At 42.3% G+C, this 23376-nt stretch overlaps 1 protein-coding gene across 6 annotated transcripts in view; it reads right to left on the bottom strand.

Moving 5' to 3' along the window:
• The window catches only part of NAV1 (neuron navigator 1), a 278297-nt gene that overhangs the window by 242438 nt on the left and 12483 nt on the right, over nt 1-23376 (bottom strand). The window contains exon 1 of one of the 6 annotated variants that reach the window (XM_081866976.1): nt 17959-17977. The exons of the other annotated variants lie outside the window; for them this stretch is intronic. The gene's annotated coding sequence lies outside the window, so the exon portion shown is untranslated. Of the gene's footprint in view, nt 1-17958; nt 17978-23376 lie in introns of those variants that run through there. 6 annotated transcript variants of the gene reach the window in all.

The raw sequence follows: 23376 nt of genomic DNA, 5'->3' as shown, positions 1-23376 counted from the left end.
AAGGTGCTTAGCACAAAAGCTCCTGGACCTATTTGTCTGCAATTTGGCAGATTTCTTACCCAGAGGCACCTCTCTCATGTCTACAATTTCAGACCAATTGCTCACAAAATGCTTGGGGTGATTAAGTGATTCCTTTTATACACACACCCCTAACTGTAGCAGCTGCTCTTATGAGAAAATCACTTAATCTGTCCTTCTGAAATTTGGTAGTTTGCACGCCCACAGAAGGGCTGATTTTGCCTGTAAATTTCATCCAATTCTGCATCAAAATAAAGAACGTGCAGATATTTACTTTTCTAAACAAGAATTTGAAGTTGCCTAGCACAAAGTCACCTGGGGTTATTTGTCTGTAATTTGGCACGCTTTATTCTCTCTGGAGCAGCTACTATGCCTGAAAATTGTATCCACTTCTTTCAAAGGGAGAAAAATGATAGCTGATTTTGATTTCCCAATAATGAATTGAGAACAAAGACTTGAATGGACCATAAGCTAAATTAGGCAGGCTATGGAGCACCTTGGACTGGGGCAGGCTATTTTCTGAAGCACCAAATCAGAGTCTGAACCCAATCTTGCGGTTGGTGCAAACTGGTCTAGTTGAATGATACTGGGGCAGAAGCAGCAAGAACCAAGTCTGTTTAGTTCAGGGCTTTGCAGCGCGAGATCGAAGGTCCTGATTTCAAAACTGAAGCCAGCTATAAATTCATGGGGTGGTTTTAGACAAGCTACTATCTCTCATCTACAACAACATCTGGAAGGCTCTAGGATCCTCATCCTGGGTTTGGAACATTGCTCTGCAACTGATGGGTGGGGACCCACTCGTGAGTCATGGCCTGATCCAAGGTGGGTCATGACAGGAGCACTACCACCATGCCTCAGTCAGTTTTATTGCACATAGCCAAAGGCTGCCGCAATGTACACAGAATTATTTGACAATTAAAAGAAAATATACTGAATTGGTAAAAAAAGACTTAAAACATTTATATTATTAAAACATTATGTACTCTAAACAAAGCTATAAAAGTACCCCAATGTACAAATAAAAACATTAAACAATAAAATTCATAAGCTAAAATCATCACATGGTCACTAATGTTAAAAACAATATCAATTAATACAGTGTGCAATTTATACTCAGAGTTTGGTGACAAAGATAGAGCATAGCCTGAGGTAGATAGATGGGATCAAATAAATTCATCTCCTTTACAATTAATGGCTACCTTGGCTATATAATTTGCTCTAATTTTCCTAGCAGCAGTTGCGAAAAGTGCTACCCGCCAGGTCACATACTTATCTGTGTCTGCAAGGAGATATAACATCATGTCAAGGGGGTTCTGGCCAGAGGACCCTGTCATTATAGGTACCAAAAATCTTTTTCTTGCATCATTATATAATGGACAGTGCAAGATATAATGCATAAGGTCCTCTACTTCAGAACATCCCCTAATGCAAACATGTTCGTTTTTTGGTATGCCTCTATGTCTCCCATCTCTATAAGCAGAGCTTATTGTATTTAGTGGTAGCTCTGTAAAAGCTTTTCGAAGCTGTGCAAAAGTCAATTCATTAAAATAAGATACAGTGGTGCCTTGCAAGACGAAATTAATTCGTTCCGCAAGTTTTTTCGTCTTGCGAGTTTTTCGTCTTGCGAAGCACAGTTTCCCATAGGAATGCATTGAAAATCAATCAATGCGTTCCTATGGAAACCGCCTTCAGACCAGGTCCGGGGACAGTCTGTCCCCCGACCTCTTCTGAAGACCCCGGGACAGCAGAGGACTTCTCCGCTGTCCCGGGGTTTTTTAAAATGCTGGCGGGTGGCAGCGCTGCCGCCCACCAGCATTTTAAGATCGCCCCGGACAGCGGAGAAGTCCTCCGCTGTCCCGGGGTTTTTTAAAATGCTGGCGGGCGGAAACGAAGGCTTCGCTGCCGCCCGCCAGCATTTAAAAGAGGTCCCCAGAGATTTCCCTATGGGCTTTCTTCTTGCGAAGCAAGCCCATAGGGAAATTTGTCTTGCGAAGCGCCTCAAAAAACGGAAAACCCTTTTGTCTAGCGGGTTTTCCGTCTTGCGAGTCTTTCATCTTGCGGGGCACCACTGTATGTGTTCATTGACCTCTCTAAGTTTAAAATACAATGGGGCACATGTAGATGTGCACATAGAGTTTAGATCGTTTTTAGTTGCCACTGCCCTTATGGTTCGTTTAAAAATATTTTTCTGTGAATATAAGGGGAGTTCTTTAATCTCAGTCACTGAGAGGTCATATTTGCCCATCAGTTGGGCAGCATGATGTACCCAGTTTTTAAGGGGTAATCCATTTGAGAGCTCAATCAGGCATTTTTTTTGGTAGCCTAGTGTTGTCCATCTGTTGAACTCCAAACCAGTAACAGAGAATTCTTTTATCTATTTGGCTCTCTATGCTCAACATGCGAGATTCCAACCTGACCATGGCAGGTTGCATGTCTTTGGGTAAACCTAAAAGAACTCTTAAAAAATAATTCTGTGGGGGTTCCAGACCGGAGACCTTTGAGGTACCCCAAACCTCTGCACCATATAAAATCTGGCCCATTGTTTTTGCTTTATACACAGATAGAGCTGGGTTGACCAGATTTCCACCTACAGGCAGCAAATTTCAGAATGGCTTTTGCTGATTTAAAGGCTTGCAATTCTGCATGACCACCATGCAGAAATATGGTAACGGATTAAGAAATGGGTCCCAAATGCATATTTGGATTAAAAGTGGGTCCTGGGTCTGAAAAGGTTGAAGATTCCTGGTCTAGAGGATAGGTTTATAAGGAGTACTGTGATAAGGTATGTGAAGTATTTGGGGCTATTTGGGGAAAGCATGACAAAAATATTTAAAAAGAATTAGATACACGATACAATTTTTCCACTGGCCCATCTTGCATATTTATATTACGGTGGTGCTACATAAACAACCACAACCACTTTCCAGTCGGTCATGAACTACAAATTCATAGTTCATAGAACTACAAATTGAGTGTAACTACTTAAATCTTGAATGTATGGAGGTTGTATTGTATGGCAGGAGGTTTGTGTGAGCAGCTTCCTGTGATTCCAGTGATTTATTTTAAAAAAACCTATCGTATCACGCCTTCTTTTTCTGATTTATGGTCACATTGCTGAATTTGCCACACATGACACAGCTACTCACATGAAATGGCCATCATTTGATCCTGGTTTTAAGGGGCCACCCGTGCAGCATGTCATGTGAATCAACACAGAGAGGAAAGGCTCTGAGGTTGCTGCTTTAGTTGAGATTAGAGCCGAAACAAATACTTGTGATGAATTGTTCATCTCTTGCATTTGAACCCCAGGCTCAAATCTGTGATCCACGTGCCGCCTCTGCTGAATCAGGCACTTTGGCACTTTGCTGCTCTTCAGCCCAGCATTTGCCAGTTCAGCTAGTGATTTGTTACTCGGCATTCATCAAGGGTTACCGGCTAACCAATCAATGACTTATCTAAAATCAAAGAGAGCCACTCACAGAATGAACAAAGAAGTGAATGGATAATGAATAACAAAGGAGAAGCCTGTGCAGATGAATCAGCAACATACAACTGAATGCTCAACATCTGTTTTTGCAAAGCTGAGTGGGTATTATGAACTGGACCACAAATGCTTTTTATCTGCTTGTTCAAACTCTGAAAGTCTGATGAATGCAAAGCTTTCTCTGAATAGTCATTTCGTTCCCCCTATGCTCAAACAGAATGCAACTTCATTAACCCAGACAGCCTGTGGGGGCATCCAAAACTATTCAGGTGATCATAGCACAGATAAGCCAGTGTGCTACATAAATTAAATTCTCATAACAAAGAGGGTGGGGAGGATTATAAGGTAGACTTCTTGAAACATAGGATGTCTAACAGTCATCAGTATTTTACCATATATGTCTGTCTCACTCTCTGTTTCCCCCTTTTCCTTCTTTCCTCCTTCTCCTTGCTCTCTCCCAGGCTGTTACCTTCACTTAAAGGAATACAAAATTATGGAAATGTCACAGGGATAACCCATTTTAAATCTCTGAATGACCCAGTTGAAGGCCAGTGCTGTGCATCCTGCAAAACTATTTCTGTATCATGCATCCAAATCTGTATGCATGGTTTGAATTTGTATTTGCAAGAGATTGAAAAATGACCTCTCTCACTTTCACAACCCAGCCAGCTCAAGAAACCTTCTCCTTTAACCTCAGGAGCCGTCTTAATAGGTAACAACGCTGTGGTTTTGTTGCAATCCCAAGGTTAAGGTTTGCACATTTCAGCGCTGGCTCCTTTGCTCCAAAGTTGTCTCTAGGTAGATTTATGCTAATACTCCCCCAAATGTGCAGTATTCATTTATCACAACAAGGAAGCTTTTCCCAGTGGCTGACTTAATAAACACAGCTGCAACATTGTGTCTACAAAGCCACACATGTCTGGTTACATCCAGATGTATCTTTGGAACTGAATAAAAGCACTTGATTAGTGTTTGCCAATTGCAATACAGGTGGGTTACGACCAGCAGGATGCACAGAGTTCTCAAAACTGCCCTATTTACTATGGTCATACTTTTTATAATATTGCCTACCAGGCTGCATTCTCTACATGGTTCACAGCATGTTGAAAGCAATAGAACCATAAAACCTTTAACAATTATAGATAGATGATGATAGATAGATGATAGATAGATAGATAGATAGATAGATAGATAGATAGATAGATAGATAGATAGATGATAGATAGATGATATAGATATAGATATAGATATAGATATAGATATATAGATATAGATATAGATATAGATATAGATATAGATATAGATATATAGATATAGATATAGATATAGATATAGATATAGATATATAGATATAGATAGCCCACAGGGACAACGTTCATACAAGATCCAACACAATGAAATGACACTTAAAAGGCAATTAAAAAGCCAAGGAGAACAGAAATGACTTCGCAATAGCATAGGCTCAGGGGAGAGCATTATTCCAACATAAAACATCCCCTTCTTCCTGCACTAGGTAGGACATCCTGGAGAAAAGTCTAGATGGGAATAAATGGGAGAAGGTGTTTCTTCAACTGCACTGGTTCTATGCCATTCAGGGTTCTAATGGTTAAAACCAGTATTTTGAATAGACTCAGAACATACAGTAGAGGCAGAATATTTCAGCATTCTTGGTGCAGGAATAATAGTGGTGCACTGATAAATTTGAGACTGCAAGAGCTCATCAAACATCCCCCATAGCTGTGACCCCACTATGACTTTAGAAACAAGGCTTGTTGGAGTAGCAAGGAAATACAGAATGGTGTACACAGAGAATATGGTGGCATGTACCTCTGACTTTGAATAAGCCCCAAGAAACAAGACAGAATAAAACATACACACACACACATATATAAGGGTGGTAGTTGATGGGTAGCAGCCTCTGTTTTCTAGGCCTTTAATGCGTTATTCTGGCTCTTATGAGGTTATTGTATAGTAACATTTTACATAGTCCAATGGTTGTTAAACAATTAATAAAATGAGTATTTATTTAGGCTTGTAGGTCACCCCTCATTTTATCCTCCCTTCCAAAAAGACAACAACCCCTGTTCCAGGGTTTTTGAGGAGGTGTTGGAGACATCATGGGCGCTCTGCAGTCTGGATTATTGTAATGTGCTCTATGTGGCTCTGTTCTTGAAGACAGCCTGGAAATTACAGCTGGTGCAAAATTCTGCAGCTCATCTCCTACCCGGAGGAAGTCACAGAGAGCAAATTTATGCAGAAGGTGGGGTATGCACCAGTTTTGTTTGCACCCCAAATTACAAGGCAATTTTATCTGCAGATTGGCAGGCTCAATCTGCCCTGGAAGGGATCCAGTGCCCCTAAATTTCATCCACTTTGGCCACAAAGGGGGAAGCTTTTAGTCCTTTTTTAGATTTCCCATTATAATGAATGAGGAACAAAGATCTTCATTTTATACAGAGCAGCTTGAAACCGAAAGCAGTTTGAAGCAGAAAGAGCACAGAAATATTTGAGGCACTGCAGACCCCTAGACAATGGGTAGGCAAACTAAGGCCCGTGGGCCGGATCCGGCCCAATCACCTTCTAAATCAGGCCCGCGGACGGTGCGGGAATCAGCGTGTTTTTACATGAGTAGAATGTATCCTTTTATTTAAAATGCATCTCTGGGTTATTTGTGGGGCCTGTCTGGTGTTTTTACATGAGTAGAATGTGTGCTTTTATTTAAAATGCATCTCTGGGTTATTTGTGGGGCATAGGAATTCGTTCATTCCCCCCCCCCAAAAAAATATAGTCTGGCCCCCCACAAGGTCTGAGAGACAGTGGACTGGCCCCCTGCTGAAAATGTTTGCTGACCCTTGACTAATTGCCTCTCTGGTGATAGATTTTGAAATATTTTAATACTGATTATTATTGCTATTTTATTAGCCCTTTAAAGTCACTTGGTTGCTTTTGTTTTTACTGTGTGTTTTGTTGTGGTTACTTTGGGGCTCATTTTGGTAAGTCACCCTGGAGTGATCTGTTTTAGAAAAGCAACTAATAAGCAAGGAAGGCTGCAATCCTATGCACACTTTCCTTCAAGTATTTTTTTTTTTTTTATAAATATTTATTAAGATTTTTTTTTTAGAATATAAGTGCACACATAAAACAATCTTACTTTTATAACAACAAATTCTTCACTTCTTTGGACTCCCTCACGTCCCCCTCTCCCATTTACATCATTAAAAAAAAAAATTTTTCCAAACAAATTATCAACTTGTTTACAATCTCATGTCCACACATTCCAATATGATTTAACACTTTTTCCAATAAAATTTTTATATTTTCTTTAGTCTCACTTATCATCAAATTTAAATCTAGTTTAGTGGTGGCCAGTTTTTTATAATCTAGCATCCTTCTTAACATTCAAACAAATTACAATGTTTTTGTAGATACATCTTGAATTTCTCCCAGTCTTCCTCCATCTTTTCTTCTCCCAGGTCTCGGATTCTGCCAGTCATCTCGGCCAGTTGCATATAGTCCATCAGCTGCATCTGCCACTCTTCCAGTGTGGGTAAATCTTGAGTTTTCCAATTTTTTGCGATGAGAATCCTTGCTGCCGTTGTTGCATACATGAAAAATGTTCGATCCTTCTTTAACACCTTCTGGCCGACAATACCCAGAAGGAAGGCCTCTGGTTTCTTAGTGAAGGTATACTTAAATACCTTTTTCAGCTCATTGTATATCATTTCCCAGAAGGCCTTCACCTTAGGGCATGTCCACCAGAGGTGGAAGAATGTTCCTTCATTTTCTTTACATTTCCAACATTTATTGTCAGACGAATGGTATATTTTGGCAAGTTTAACTGGGGTCATGTACCATCTATATATCATTTTCATAACATTTTCCTTCAGAGCATTACATGCAGTGAAGTTCAACCCAGTGGTCCACAACCTTTCCCAGTCCTCGAACATAATGTTATGCCCAATATCCTGTGCCCATTTTATCATAGCCGATTTAACCATTTCGTCTTGTGTGTTCCATTTTAGCAGCAAGTTATACATTCTAGATAGTACCTTGGTTTTGGGTTCTAACAATTCTGTTTCTAACTTCGATTTCTCCACCTGGAACCCTAACTTTTTGTCATTTTTAAAAACTTCTTTAATCTGAGCATAATGTAACCAGTCTCGCACCTTATCCTTCATTTTCTCCAAACTCTGCAATTTCCAATTGTCTCCATCTTTTTCTAATAATTCCCAATATTTTGGCCATTTGGCCTCCATATTGGGTCTTTTTCGGGCCTTAGCCTCCAGAGGTGAGAGCCACCTTGGAGTTTTGTTTTCCAATAAGTCTTTATATTTCGTCCAGACATTGAACAGTGCTTTCCTGACAATATGGTTCTTAAAGGCCTTATTGATCTTAACTTTGTCATACCATAAGTATGCATGCCAACCAAAAGCATTGTTAAAACCTTCCAAATCCAGCACGTCAGTGTCTTCGAGAAGTAGCCAATCTTTTAGCCAGCAGAAAGCTGCGGCTTCATAGTACAACTTTAAGTCTGGCAGGGCAAAGCCCCCTCTTTCTTTCGCATCTGTTAATATCTTAAACTTAATTCTGGGCTTTTTGCCCTGCCAGACAAATTTAGATATATCTTTCTGCCACTTCCGGAAGCACTCCGTTTTGTCCACAATCTGTAATGTTTGAAACAAAAACAACATTTTTGGCAATACATTCATCTTAATAGCAGCAATTCGGCCTAACAAAGAAAGCTTCAATTTTGTCCAACTATCCAAGTCTCTCTTAATTTCAGACCAACATTTTTCATAATTGTCCTTAAATAGACTCAGGTTTTTTGCTGTTATGTTTACCCCTAGGTATTTTACTTTTTTAACCATAGTTAGTTCTGTTTCTCTCTGAAACCTTTCCGACTCTGTATCTGTCAAATTTTTTCCCAACACTTTAGTTTTCTGTTTATTTAATTTAAATCCTGCCACCCGACCAAAATCCTGTATCAGTTGTAATACTCTTTTCGTACTAGATTCTGGCTCCTGCAGAGTCAAAACTAGGTCATCTGCAAAAGCTTTCAATTTGTATTGTTTCGCTCCGACCTGAATCCCTTCCACCAACCGGTCCCCTCTGATCAAGTTCAAGAGCACCTCCAGAACCGAAATGAATAACAAAGGGGAAATCGGGCAGCCTTGTCGTGTTCCTTTTTCAATTTTGAACTCTTCTGTAACCACATTGTTAACTATCAGTTTGGCCTTTTGTTCTGAATATATTGCATCAATCCCATTCTCAAACCCCCGTCCCACTCCCATTTCATTCAAATTTCCCTTCATAAATTTCCAAGAAATATTGTCAAAGGCCTTCTCCGCATCTATAAAAATTAACACTGCTTTTGTATTTATGTCTGTTTGCAAAAGTTCCAAAACGTCAATAATGTTCCTAGTATTTGCAAACATATGTCTACCTGGGAGAAAGCCTGCCTGGTCTTTATGAATTACTTCATTAAGCACTCTTTTGAATCTACTTGCCAAAATGTCTGCAAATATTTTGTAATCCACATTCAAAAGGGAGATGGGACGATAGTTTTTGAGTTGTGTCTTTTCAGCTTCAGATTTTGGTATCAATGTGATAAAGGCTTCCTTCCACGATTCCGGCGCCTTCTTCCCTTCCATAATTTCATTACAGACCTCCATCATTGGTTGGGTCAGATAGTCTTTTAATATCTTGTAATACTTGGAGGTCAAACCGTCTGGCCCTGGAGATTTGCCCAGTTGCATGTTCTGAATAGCTTGTTCAATCTCTTGTTGTGTTATTTTGTTGTTCAGGATTAATCTGTTTTTTTGTGACAACTTTGTTAATCCATTTCTTTCCAGAAATTGTTTAATCTCAACCTCATCTTGCGGCCCTTGAGTGTATAATTTTTTAAAGTATCTCTGGAAGCACTTTCTAATTTCCATGGGGTTCTGGATATTTCTTCCTTCAATTTCTAGGTTTGTAACTGTATTTAATTTCTGTCTCTTCTTCAACTGCCAAGCTAGCAGTTTTCCACATTTATTTGCCGATTCAAAAGTTTTTTGTTTCATTAATTTAATCTTCCATTCTATTTCTTGGTTTATCAATTTAGAATATTGGGCTTGATATAGTTTAATTTCTCTCAGAATCGGCTGTGACTTCGGGTTTGATCTTAATTTCTTCTCCAATTCTTTAATTTTCTGCAAAATCTTATCTTTCCTTTCATTTTGTGTTCTTTTCTTTACAGTGTTCTGTTGTATCAAGAACCCCCTCATCACAGCTTTGCTTGCGTCCCAGATAGTTCTTTTTTCCACCGTAGTGTTCATATTTATTTCAAAATAATCCTTCAAGGTTTTTTGGGCCTTCTTGACAATCTCCTGATCTCTAAACAAGCTATCATTCATCTTCCATCTAAAGGAGCCGGTTGGCAATAGTGTCATATCCATCTTCAGCGCATTATGGTCGGAGCAGGTCTTTGGGCAGATTTCCACTTTTCTGACCTTGGGTGCCAGACCTCTAGATATCCATATTTGGTCGATTCTTGTCCAAGTCAGTTGGGCTTCAGAGAAGAATGTTCCTTCTCTTCCCAGGGGGTTCTTAGTTCTCCAAATATCAATCCAGTCCATATTGTCAGCCATTTCAAAAAAGGTCTTTGGTAGTCTGCCGTCTTTTGTAACGTTTTGATTTTGTGACTTATCCATGTTTGTCGATACGACCCCATTCATATCTCCCATCATAATGATGTTGTTGTAGTCCAGATAGTCCAGCATAGTCTCATGCAACTTCTTGTAAAATTCCGATTTCCCGTCATTTGGTGCATAGATTCCTAATATCAGGATCTTTTCTCCTTGGTGTTGTATCTCAATTCCTAATATTCTTCCATGTTCATCTTTGAATAAGAATTTAGGTGACAGGCTCTCTTTTGCATATATCACCACTCCTCGCTTCTTTACTCTGTCCGAAGATATAAATTCTTGGCCAAGTCTTTTGTTTATTAACACCTTTCTATGGAGCCTAGTCACGTGTGTTTCTTGTAAGCAGATAATATCCAATTGTTCTTTTTTTAATATATGAAAAATTTTCCTCCTTTTTTCCGGGATATTGCAGCCATTAATGTTCCAACTCAAAAGTTGCAGAGACATCCTGAAAAAATCTGGTTATTTTTCAAGGGGTGGTATCTTGTTCAGAGAATCTTCAGAGTCCAAGGGTGCAGATGCCTCTGGTGTTTCAGGCCCTGGAAGTTGGTCAATTCCTTTGTGAAGGTCCTCTCCGTATACGTTCAGAAATTTATCTCTGTCTTCCGATGTTCTGATTTTGATCTTCTTCCCTCTAAAGGTAAAAGATAGTCCTTGAGGAAATTCCCACCTAAAGATGATTGAATTCTTCCTTAGTAGTCTTGTCAACTCCAAATAGTCAGATCTAAGATCTAGCAGTTGTTTAGGAATATCCTTGTAGATCTCAATTCTTTTGTCCAAAATGTCCAGTGACTTTCCGTAGTGTAGGCCCAAAATCTTATCCCTTTCCTCCTTTGACCTCAATATTATCAAACAGTCTCTGGGCTTCTCTTTCTTTAGAAGTCTTCCGAGCCTAAAAGCTGAAACAATTTTAAAGTCCTTTTCCTCTAAACTCCAAAATTTAGAGAATTCTTTAGTCAGAAACTCAGCTAGGTTGCCTTCTTCCACTTCTGGTATTGCTCTTATCCTTAAATTGCTCTCCCTGTTCCGCAGTTCAAGCATGGACAAATAGGTCTGATGTTCGCCTACTTGCTTGCAGAGTGGTCTTACCTCTTGTTCTAAATTTTCAAGTTTTTGGCTGGTATCTTCAGCCAATTTCCGATTTTCCCCTGCAGCCTCCTTCAATTCTCCGATTGCTTGAGTATTCTGTGCGACTTGTCCAGATAATTTATTTAAACATTCTATGTTCTGCTCAATTTTATATGTTTGCTCATCAGCTTTCTTGTCCAAAGATTCTACTTTCTTATCCAAAGATTCTAATTTTTCAAAAATTTTCTCTAAAATAGTAGTGCTTGCCCCTGAGGCCATATCTTCCAGTTGTAATTCCTCAGTTTCTCCCTCCCCTGCCCGTGGCAGAGAAACAGTTTCGACCTCAGAGGGCAAAGTAGGCACAGATGATCTACGTGCCTGTGAGGCTGCGGTTAAAGTTGTCAAAGTTGTTTGTTTAGTTCTTCCTCTCCTTCTTGTACCACTCATTCCAAAGTTATCTAAAATTCAAGGTCAAGCTGAGTTGTTCCCATGAGAAAGCCCCGGCACAGATGGTCACAGTCAATAAGGGGCCGGGAAAAAGAAAGTAAAGTAAAAGTCACTGTTATAAGTCCCAAATCCTCTAGGGGGAGTTTAAAATATTTCAGGGAAGAAATCAATTTCAGTTAAAATAAAGTCAAATTTCTAAGTCCAAGAACCTTCAATAAAAAGATTTTTCAGCAGAGTTAAGGTTTAGTACAACAACAGTATTTCTGATGGTGTAAGCTGGTAATCCAAATGCTTCAAAGTAACAAGTTCAGACTCTCTCAGATTGTTTCAAGGTTCAGATTCAAAGTATCCAAGCTGCAAACTGCAAGCTGACAGCTCAGTTTCTCAGGCAGTTCCAGCGCCTGGGGTTTTTAGTTAAAATGTAGCTCCAAAGGGAGAAAGATTAAAATATAACTAAAATTCATAAAAGTCCAGCACATGAGGTTATTTATTCCACTTAAAATAAAGTTCAATGGGTGCTCAGATCAAATAGTTTAAAAGGTCTCTCTTTGCCTCCACTCCTCCACGCTCTTTGCGTTCAAGTTCAATGGGAGCGGAAGACGGACTTCCTGTTTTTCGTCAATCCGCTTTCAGCCAAATTTAATGTTTTAAAGTCCCGAATTACATACAGTCCGTTGTTTACTCACGGGTTGTTGTTTTTAAAGCATAAATTTCAGGAAGAAAGGTCAGCGCTCACTGGCAACAGCTACGCGGCTTCACTCCGCCGATTGCGGAACGACCCACAGCGCCGCAGCCTCCTCCGCGATCCGGAGCCCCTTACGAGGCTCCCTCAACGTTTCGGTGGCCGCTTCTGGCGCCCGCCGGGTCCCGGGACCGCAGGCTTCTGCTGCCTGCGGTTTTCCGTTTTTGGGTCTCCGCTGCGCCGTAGCGGACGACCCTTTCTCGTGCGGAGCTTCCCTTCCCGTTAGGAAAGGGCAGCCATTACCCTTCGCGCCGCCTCCGGAAGTCCACTTTCCTTCAAGTAACCTCCAGTGACCACAGTGGGACTTAGTTCTGGGTAAGCATGCATAGGATATTTCATATGCAAGTAAATAAAGCAAGCACCCATCCCATCAGCAGTGAATGAGGAACTGTCTTTTCTTTTTGCTCAATCTGAGTGCATCATGAAAACCCACAGAATCAGTTTTTAGAGTCTGAAGTCTTAGGGGTGAGGGCAATGTTTGTTCATTTTAAGGGCAACAAAAGGCACCATTAAATCATCTCTGCCTCTCTTAAAATCTTACATATATTGTCAAACTAGTTGCTTTCAGGTTTCTGATATATAAGGCCTTGCGTGCAAAGTCTTGCTGAAAGTCTGGTCTACTTTTAAAGTAGCATAAAATAACTGCTGTGGTCAAACTCAAACGCTGACAAACAACTGATAGGGACACAAAGTGCAGGCAACAGATCATCTCTGAAGAGGAACGGAAACAGACACCAGAAGTTGCTGAATCAGATTAGAACAGTGTGGTTAACACGTAAGTGCAGCAAGCTACCATTATGTAAAAGAGAAACTAGCAGGCTATTATAGGCCCTATTTGATAGATAACATGTAATGGAAATATAATGGAAGATTGCTGAAAGGATGTTTTTAAGAATCCCATATTCATAAACACAAAGCAAATATCTAGGGACCCAGAAATCTGGATCTATTGCTGTGAAACGATGGATATATACTATGCAGACACCTTTTATCTCACCACTAATGGCAAGCAGCCCACACACTATGAGGAATGGCCTTCAGGTCGAAGAAGTGGAGCTAACTGGTGAGCAGATCTAAGTGTCCTTTTATTTTAGAAATTGAGCACTAAATACATTAAGTCCTTCGGAGCCACTTCAGGAATTATTTTTAGAAGTTAAGGGTGTGTTACAAGGCCAGCATTAAGGCATGACAAGGAAAGCATCCATCTGCAGTCTCACATTTCAAAGTTCAAATTGACCCAGATGGATCAATAATACAGTACTCCCCTCCTTTTCTCTTGGTAGGGTATCCTATCAGATTAGCCCTTCTCCAAAGTGAAGGAAAGTTTGCAACAGAGAAGAGGGAAGGTTGGCCAATATCACAGTTCTAAGCTCTACTGTAGGGACAGCCAATGTGGCGAACTGGACTACAACTCCCATCATCCCTGATCATTGACCACGCCAGCTGAAGCAATGGGAGCTGTATTTCAAAATGTCTGGATGGCATCACATTGGCTACCACTGCTCTAAGGATGGCTTCTCACAACTTAGGTATACATCACCTAGAGGAGTCTGCACGCCTAGCCTAGCTGCCCAGAGCAGTGAAGGAGCAGGCCAGGAGGGCATGCTCCTAGCTACTCCAAGCCAGAGTGGAGAGGCATGATTTGTGCACCAGCCTGCATGCTACGATAACCAGATAAAAAAACAGGAGAGGGCTTGGGCACCTGTAATAGCTGTGTCATATTAAGCTACACTAATGAAAGTGCAAACGCCCTGTCTTCTTTTTCACCTGGCAACTCTGCCTCCATCATAGTTGGGGTATGGTAAGCATTTAAAGCAGCCCTGTTCATACAGCTCTTGCCTATCTGAATCCATGCAAATCCTGCTCAGAGGGTTATTCCAGCAAGAGCTATTGGTATCCATGGAGGTAAGGATATCAAACCACAGTTGCCAAGCAGCAAGTCCACAATGGAACCAGCAATAAAGCAGAGAAGGGACAGAGCATGGACTTGCCTAAGAGCCTGCCCAGCAAAAAGCTTTGCTCAGAAGGCAACCCTGGAAAACTGGGTGCCCTCCAGACACTGGGCACTGCCTCTCTCACCAGCCCCAGGCAACAGTATTATGTTGGCTGAGGCAGATGGGAATTGTGATCCACAACATCTAGGATCCACCAGGTTGACGAAGATAAATGTACTTTTCTTTAGATCCCACATGTTCAGGCATACACAGGAAGCCAGTCACAAGCAACTTCCGAAGGTCTATCATGGCACTTCTAATGTCAGGCTTGTTTCCAGTCTTCTGGTAATACTTGCATCTTTCCCCCGGACAGTTTTCAATGTTTCCATGTTCTTTTAATAATGCAGGAACTAAGAGTGGAAAGGAGGCACAACAGCGACTGCAATTCTTAAACCACGTAAATCAGAATTCTTGGACTGGAGCCAGTTTCATCCCATGGAATACACTTAAGACTTGTCTGTTGCTGCTGTGCAAATGGGCTCTTGCACTGTCATTGCAGGAAGAAGAAGAAGAAGAGCAGCAGCACCCTAGGCAAAGCCGTAAGATCTTGGCCCCACCAGCCACTGACATTTCTGCAAAGTCTTTCTGTTCCTTGTTAACTGGAAACATTGTGCAATGCTGCCTGACTGCTGGGTAGGAACAGCAACTAGCAACAGTGATCCTGACTGATCAATTGATTTATTTTGCATACCCTCCAATGCAACATGGGGGGGAACCAAGATGCAATCTTCCAGGGATGCACGCCCACGTGAGTCACGTGACCCGCACAAGATTGCAGCCTTGAAAAAAGCACTTTTAAGGGCACTTTTTAGTTGCAAACTAAAGCAAAAGGCCTGGTTAGCCGGTGGTGCTGAAGTCCCTCTGCCTGAGGCCCTGGAGATATACTGTCAGCTAGAGAAGATGATCCTAGACCTCTGGCCTGGCATATTCGGCTTCCTGTGTTCCTCTCAGAAATCCCTGAGGCCCCGCGAGATGTGGATCTGCTTTGAAGACCCTCATTTTACCAAAGGGTAGAAAGAAGAGTACTGTATATACAAATTTGTCTCTCCCGCCCCCTGCTCTGCAGCATCCGTGCCAGTAGAGCGCAACTCCTCCTCCTGTTTCCTCTCCCTTCCTACATTTCCAAAGTGGTGATCCATCATTTTAAAGCCATTAATGCCAGCCCCTCGTTGCTCCCTCTGGCTGAAATGCAGCGTTCCCTGCTCAAATTAACTTTGTGGCCTTCAGCTTGGGTTGGTGCTGTGCATGCATGCATGCCTGAAGGATAAAGGCTTCAATGAGCTGTGGACAGATTGTAAGGCACCGGGGGGGCGGGGGGACGTGCAGAAAGGGAGCCTTTACACGATGAAGACCAAGGCCAGAAGAAAAGCAACAGCAAATGGAAATCAGACTTTCCAGTGGGCTGCTGAATACTTTGATAAGAAAAGGTCAGAGATTCAGAGTGTCATGGGTTTTACCAAGCAAGGAATGAAGGCTTCTCAAAGTGTCTCTTGAGGAAGCAGAGACCCTGGGGACAGTGTAGGGGGAGAGGAAGAAATGAGCACAGAGAGAGACCTCAGCCTTGCACCAGCCTCCCTTTTAATCTAAGATGACACATCTTGGCAGTCTTGATAAAGGTCTCACCAAGGCCTGAAGAAGACCAATTATGGAAGAGTCAGGCACAGGGTGCCTTTGTCCTCAGCGGCTAGAGAAGGAAGTCAAAAGGAGGTCAACATGGATGCTGAAAGGGGAGTCGAAAAGCTCTGGGGTTGATAAAAAAAATTCCCCAAACCACAGTGATAGGGGTTAGAATAACGTTGTCCCATATTCTGCAGGCTCTCATCTACCTGATGTGCATGCCCTGCACTTAACACAGCCAGAGGGGGAGAGAGCCATAAGCAGAAACTGATATGCCAGGCAAATCAAATACATTTTCACAATGCTGCTTTTTATAGAGAGACATAATAATAATAAACCTTTATTGTCACTACACCACCTGTGTGCAGTGAAATTAAACGAGCCCCCCCCCCATACACTCAGTCTTGTTTCCACTCTGTGTGCTTGTCGGAAGTCAATTACACCACTATTTTTTTTCCATTCAGCAGCCCAACAGCCCACGGATTAAGACTGTTCTTTAACCTGTTGGTGCGGCTGACTATACTTCTGTATCTCCTGCCTGAAGGTAGGAGATTAAAGAAGTGCTGGCCAGGATGTGAGTCATCCCTAAGAATTTTCTTTGCTCTCCCGAGGCAGCGGTCTCCTGCGATGTCATCTAGAAACTCCGAGGACAGCCCATGATGTCGTGTGCTGTATTCGCCACTCTTTGTAGGGACTTCCTGTCTGTGGCTGCAGTGATGCCCTACCTTCACCCATATGGTAAAGTCTATATTTTGAGACTTTACCAGGCAACAGCCACACAGCTTTGATGAGCATCTTCAAACAACTGGAACTTTGCTTTGGGTTTGGTTTTCGGGTGGTTGGTGGGGGGATTGATTCTCAAGACGCTGAACTCTGCCACCAGTGTAAGTTATCTGTCATTGTGGAATGCAGCACTGGTAATAAGAACAGACACTAAGGCAACAACCCTCCCAATGTTACTAAACTCTAACAAAACCAGCTAACATGGCCAATGATCAGTGATGATGGTGTTCAACCGTGTTCAACACTGAAATTAATCAAAGTGCCTATTTTAGGCTCATTTATTTCAATGGGTGTACTCTGAGTAGAAGTTTGCTGGATACAACCCTTAACCTTTCAAAACTGCACCGATTTTAACCAAATCCTGTACTATGATTCCTGACATCAAGGAGCAGGTTTTCATCTATGTTTGGATACAACTGGACACCATTTTGAAATAAGATGGCGGACTAAACCTTTTCAGCACCATGGTCTAACCAACTGAGCTATCCAGGCTGCTTTAAAATTGAATTGATTTTTAAACATATTTTTATTCTTAGAATTCCTGAGCAATGCCAGGTACAAGGTTGCTAGTGATTACATGATTTGCCTGGTATACAGATCCTGTTCATAGTTAGCAAGTGGGGTACATAATTTTGAACAAGATGCTGAAGAATCCTGTGGGATCAGGACTAGCTACTTCTTTCTGAACCGCCAGTAAGATCACTACTCAAATGTCATTTTTCAGTTCTGGAATCTATGCATTATAAAGCAGAGCCAGGAGAGACATTTCAGAGAAAATCCAGACAATCAATTCAGGTGCCAACCCCCCCCCCCAACCTGTTGCAAAGTGCTGAATGTGCTTAATCTGGTTTACTTTATGGAGCAGGAAATCTAAAGGTGATTTAATGAGGAGCTGTACAAATTTGCTGGGTAGAGACAGTCATAGGTATCAATGCTACAATAAGGGTCACTGTGCTCCTAGGCAACCCAAGATACAGCTGATACATCAAGGTATTTTGACCTTGCAGACAGAGACTAAGCAAGAGGCAATAGGAGGGAGTCAACATCAGCAACATTCAGACAGGAAGGAAACTCTCACTTTTCGATTGATGTTGACATTTGAAAGTTGAAATGACCTACCAGATGACAGAGGAATTTGCTAGCAGCATTGAAGAAGAGGCTTACTCTAGCACTTTGATTTGGGTTTTGGTAGAATTAGTCCTGTTGAATTGAGCAGATTAATTTATAAAGGCTGCTCAAGGCATTCAAGGGCAAAGTTGGTCCATGCTTTGGGATACATATGGTGAAGAGGGTTAGGGATCAGCAAGAGAAAGGAACCTCCTACTGGCTTTGCTTTAGAAGGGTTATCACAACATGGAAGGCACACTGCCTACTATCTCCTGTCCTGCAAGTCACAGTGACCATCTCCCTCTGAGATTAACACGTTTTCTGGGATGCCTTGGAAAAATTGCATAATGGGCAAGGGACCACAGTTCAGTGACAAGAGCAAATTATTTGCACGCTTGTATGCAGAAAGTCCTGAGCTCAGTTCCTGGCATCTCCAGGGAAAGGGGATCAGGTGCAGTGGTGCAGCCAAGGCTGGACCTGTGGGTCAAAGCCCCATAGCCCAGCCCTCAAAATGAACACCCAGATGTATAAATATATTCCCTACTACTTGGCAGGAGTAAGTTACAAGCTAAGCCTGAGAGAATTAATTCAGGATTGGTTTGACTGTGTTCATATATGCGCAGAGCGAGACTGCAGTGTAAGATGGCTCTAACTCTCTTTTCCTGAGGAAATCTGAAAGCATAGCAGGCCATGTTCTCAGAAAAACACAGTGGACGTTTTATGAGGACATGTGAATTATTAAAGGATAAGAAGTAGATCAAGCATAACTGACCTGGTGTGTGCATGCTTGGTGACATTTACAAGCCCTTCTGTCAATATTTTGTTTGCTATATTGCATGCAGTTTTATAAGCAGGGTTTGGTTGTTTGTTTGTTTGTTTAAAAAAACAGAATAAGCAGCTTAAATATATTTTTCATAAAGAAAAAAGAAATGAAACTGAAAAAGCAACCTCCAGATTGTTTCAGAACCACTCTGCCTCCAAATCGGTTGCATCCTAAGTGTCAGGAAATGCTGAGCTTCCCTGAACCTTAAATAGATATATTTGGAAATTGACATGCAACTAAGGGCCCCTCCAGACTGGTGCTTTATTCGGCAATGTTTGTTTGACACAATAATAACACATTTGTAGTGTGATGCTTCCCCCAATGCTATCACAACTATTGCTGTCCAGAGGGGCTGTAGCAGAATAAAAGCAGGACACACACAAAAAGCCTAGAACATTTGTGGTCTGAAACATTACAGGATTTCAGCAGTCACATGATTTTCACCGATTGGAAATAAAGCAGTATGACCATCTGAAAACTTGCAGGTGCAAAAAGCATTTAAATATAGAATCATGTGGGACCACCCAAATGGCAATGGGAGCACAAATAATCATGAGTGCACAACTGAAAGGAAGTCTGTAGAGGCCAGGAATATTATCCAATTTAATTAGTAATTTGTTTAACAAAATTATACCTGACATTCAGAAGACATCTTAAGGCAGCCCTGTTCAGGGAAGTTTTTAATCTGTGATATTTTAGTGTATCTCTGGTTTTTATGGAAGCCGCCCAGAGTGGCTGGGGAAACCCAGCCAGATGGGCGGGGTACAAATAATAAATTATTATTATTATTATTATTATTATTATTATTATTATTATTATATACCACTGGATAGGAACCAAAACTCTAAGAGGTTTATAAGAAATATCCAAATCCATTCAAAAAACCATTTAAAAACAAGTAATTAGAAGTATTAAAAATAATTAAAATGAGCAGCAAACTAAAAAGAGAGTAAAACATGTCAATATTTACATGTTCCGATAGGCTTGCCTAAGCTAAAAAAATTTAAGCAGATGCTGAAAGAATTCAGCAAAGGCACCTGCCTTATTTCATTAGACAGGGAGTTCCAAAGTATAATTGCTGCCCCGCTGAAAGAATGGTTTGTTACAAGCTTAGAGCAAGTATCGTGTTGCATGTGCCCTTCTGCAGATCAAAGTGGCTGAGTGGGCACTTTTGGGGTAAGGGGATCCCGCAAGCCAACTGGTCCCAAGCTGTTAAGGGATTTATATACCAACAGCAAAACCTTGGCCTATTAAACCAATTGGCAAGCTGGGCAGTTCTCTGAGCAGAGGTGTGATATGCCGACAGGTCTCATTTCTGTCAGCTACCATGCTGCAGACTAATTACAGATTCTGGATCAACCGCAAGGAAAGCCCCACAAAGAGTGATTTGCAGGAATCCAGTCTGGAAATCACCAGTGCCTACTGTGGTCAGTCTGTCCCAGTCCAGGAACAATTGTAGCTCTCATACCAGGCATAGCTGGCAGAAGGCGCTTCCACACCAGTGACAGAGCAGAGGGTCCAGAAGTCCCCTCAGACTGTCTACCTGCCTCTTCAGGGGAGTGCAGCCCCTTTCAGGGCACACAGCTCACCTGACCAATTTCTCAGAGACAGGAACCGCTCGCTCACAGTGCCTCTGTCTCGCCCGGATTCAAGCTCAGCTAACTATGTGGGCAACGCAGTTAAAGGGTGTTTGCATTCCTGACTTTTTGGAAAGCTTTTGCCGAGTGCATAAACGACCACCAGAAGAATCGAAAGCTCACAAGTCCTGGCGTTTGAAAACAGAAGGCTCCCTCACACAGATGCTTCGTTACTGCAGTCAGAGAGAGATTTGTCCTGAAGGAGATTTATTCTAAAATGGTGCTGCCATCTGCTGGGGACAGCGCTGGCTTCCTTTAAAATAAAAAAATATATATGTAAAGCCCCACATTTTGCTGGCCTGATATCTACAAACAAGTATTTTCTGTATACTTATGGGACATAGGTGAGTCCACCTGTGGCCCCCCAACCCCATTTTATGCAACCCCACTGCCCCATTCTTCCATCTCATCAGAGTTCCTTCCTTCCGGCTTGTGCCTCCGCATTTCACATGCACACTAAAGTCAGAAAGGAATTCATTTCACTTGCTTTTCAGCAGGGGCCCACTGCCTCCCCCCAACTGTAGAGTGGCCGAGGGCGCATGCACAGTCAGTATGGGCGCCACTCGCGTGCATCATCCATACAGATTGCCTCTTGCATGGCATCTGTATGGGCTGCCGCTCATGCGCACTGTCCATACACGCATCTGTATGGGCTGCCACTCGCACGGCGACTGTACCGTCCCGCCCTGGGTGCCAGAGAGGGTTCCTCCGCCACTGCTTTTCAGAACAGCAGCTGTTTGGGTCTGTTGTAATTTTTTAAAGTATCTATGCTTATTTGAGAGTAGCCCCATCATGCTAAAACTCTCTCTTCTGGACAACAGCAAAAGTTTGGGAGCCTTTTCCTCGGTCTCATCTGATCACCCCAATTTTGGGAGATCTTCCAGTGGTTCCTAGGAGTTAGTTGATGAGCCTGTCCAACTCCCTAGTCATAGTTCCATGGCTACAGTCCCTCAGCTTACTCAGTTCTGGTGGGCATTTATTCTCCATGTAAATTTCACTACCTCCTTGCGCAGGTATGTGCAAATATAATGCATTTGCATTATTTTCAATGCACCATCTAGTATTTATTATTTCCTTGCTGTAATTTCCTCCTGCAAATAATGCCTGCATATCAGCCCTTGACAAAACAGTTCACTGCAGGTTCCTATGACTTGAATAGGGGAAGGAAGGAGAACCATTACTTGACGCATCCAGTCGCTGCCTGACATCTTCAGAAAGCAACCAGCTCCCCTCTCACTCCCCAGACTTCAAACACAAATGCTGGCTTGCATTGAAAATGAGCTATAGAGCTGTCTCATCTCATGTCAAAGCACCCAGAGCTATATATTATTTACATGTTTCTGAGTTTATTGTTCATATTGATGAGATATGTTGGTTTTTTAAATTGGAATACGAAAGAAAGAAAGAAAGAAAGAAAGAAAGAAAGAAAGAAAGAGCACCCAGAGCTTTAAGAGAGCTGCAGGGTGACCAGCTGAAAAAGAGGAAATGACTTGTGCCCCTTTCAGAGTTGTGTAGAAGAGGGAAATCCAACAGCTGCTGTTTGTCTTGCAAAAATGGAAAGCACAGGATCCCCATTTCCTTTTTCATCTGGTCATGCTAGTGAACTAGCCAAGTGCTGCCTGAAAAGATGGGTGTGTTGCGCTGCTGTTGGAAGGGCACTCCTGTTCTTGTCATACCATGTTAAGGCTGCATTTCCAAATGCACTTATTAGGGAACCGGCTTCATTAAAGGCAGCAAGATTTATTTTTGAAGCAATGCACAATATCAGTCACTAATGGAGACCTGTAGTCAAAGATGCAGCCAGCTCTTTCCAACCAAATATATAGGCTCCAGCTTTCCTCACCCTTCTAGCTCTAGGAAACTGCAGCCCTCCAAATTCCCACTTGCATCATCCCTACTGGCTGGGGCTCAGAGAGGTTGGAGTCCATCCACATCTGGAGGGTCATAGGTCCCCCGTCCCTGCTTTAGGCCATGCCCAGCTCTCCTTCCTTCAGCCCTCACTCCTTCTCTCTTAGGCTCAAACCACGTGTGCAGCAGAATGAGATGGCCGAAACAGGCAGCTTCACAGCAGGTAGAAGATTGCCTTTAAAATGCTCTTCCCTATGTTAATAATTCCCTGAAAACAGAAAACTACCATGACAGGCAAAGGGGCTGGCTTACAACATGCTAGCTTTCTCTTTGTATAGAAATTCAACATTTGGAAAGGTTATTCTTCCACTTCCATCTATTAGGGCAAATGCGGCACTGCCTCACCATCTTCCCTTGCCTGTTTTCTTGCTTATATCCAGCCTTGGCTGTCAGCTTCCTCCTCTTTGGTCTCTGTGTTATGCTTGTATAGCTTGGCATGGAGGAGGATGGGGGCAAAACTAGCCTGAGTTGACTCTGCCTCCACCTACTGTTGGGCTGAGGCTCCAATACTTTGGCCACCTCATGAGAAGAGAAGACTCCCTGGAAAAGACCCTGATGTTGGGAAAGATGGAGGGCACAAGGAGAAGGGGACGACAGAGGACAAGGTGGTTAGACAGTGTTCTTGAAGCTACCAGCATGAGTTTGACCAAACTGCAGGAGGCAGTGGAAGACAGGAGTGCCTGGTGTGCTCTGGTCCATGGGGTCATGAAGAGTCGGACACGGCTAAACAACAACAACACTGTTGGGCTTTCCACCCTGCTAGTCCCCCTGGGCACCTGCCACCAAAGCTACACTTGTCGACTCAAGGAATTCCATCTATTTTGCCCCCTCATTCAGCTGCAGGCATGGTCCCAGTCTCAGATCCTTCCCTAGGGCTTTCTTCAGTTGTGGGGCTACAGTGGGCAGGGTGTAGATTGAAAGGACGGAGTCAAACGTGAAGTGGAAGCAGCAGGTGCTGACTCTCTGGTTTCATTGAGGAATGCAAAGAGCATCCATCTCTAGACTGCAGCTATCAACTCTACTTGACAGTTCATCCCATGCAATCCAGCCGGTCCAGGCAAA

The sequence above is a fragment of the Podarcis erhardii genome (genome assembly GCF_964252035.2).
Source record: "Podarcis erhardii genome assembly, chromosome: 6".
Classification (NCBI taxonomy): Eukaryota; Metazoa; Chordata; class Lepidosauria; order Squamata; family Lacertidae; genus Podarcis; species Podarcis erhardii.
The sequence above is the reverse complement of the archived record's forward strand: the minus strand, read 5'-3'. Positions and strand labels throughout refer to the sequence as shown.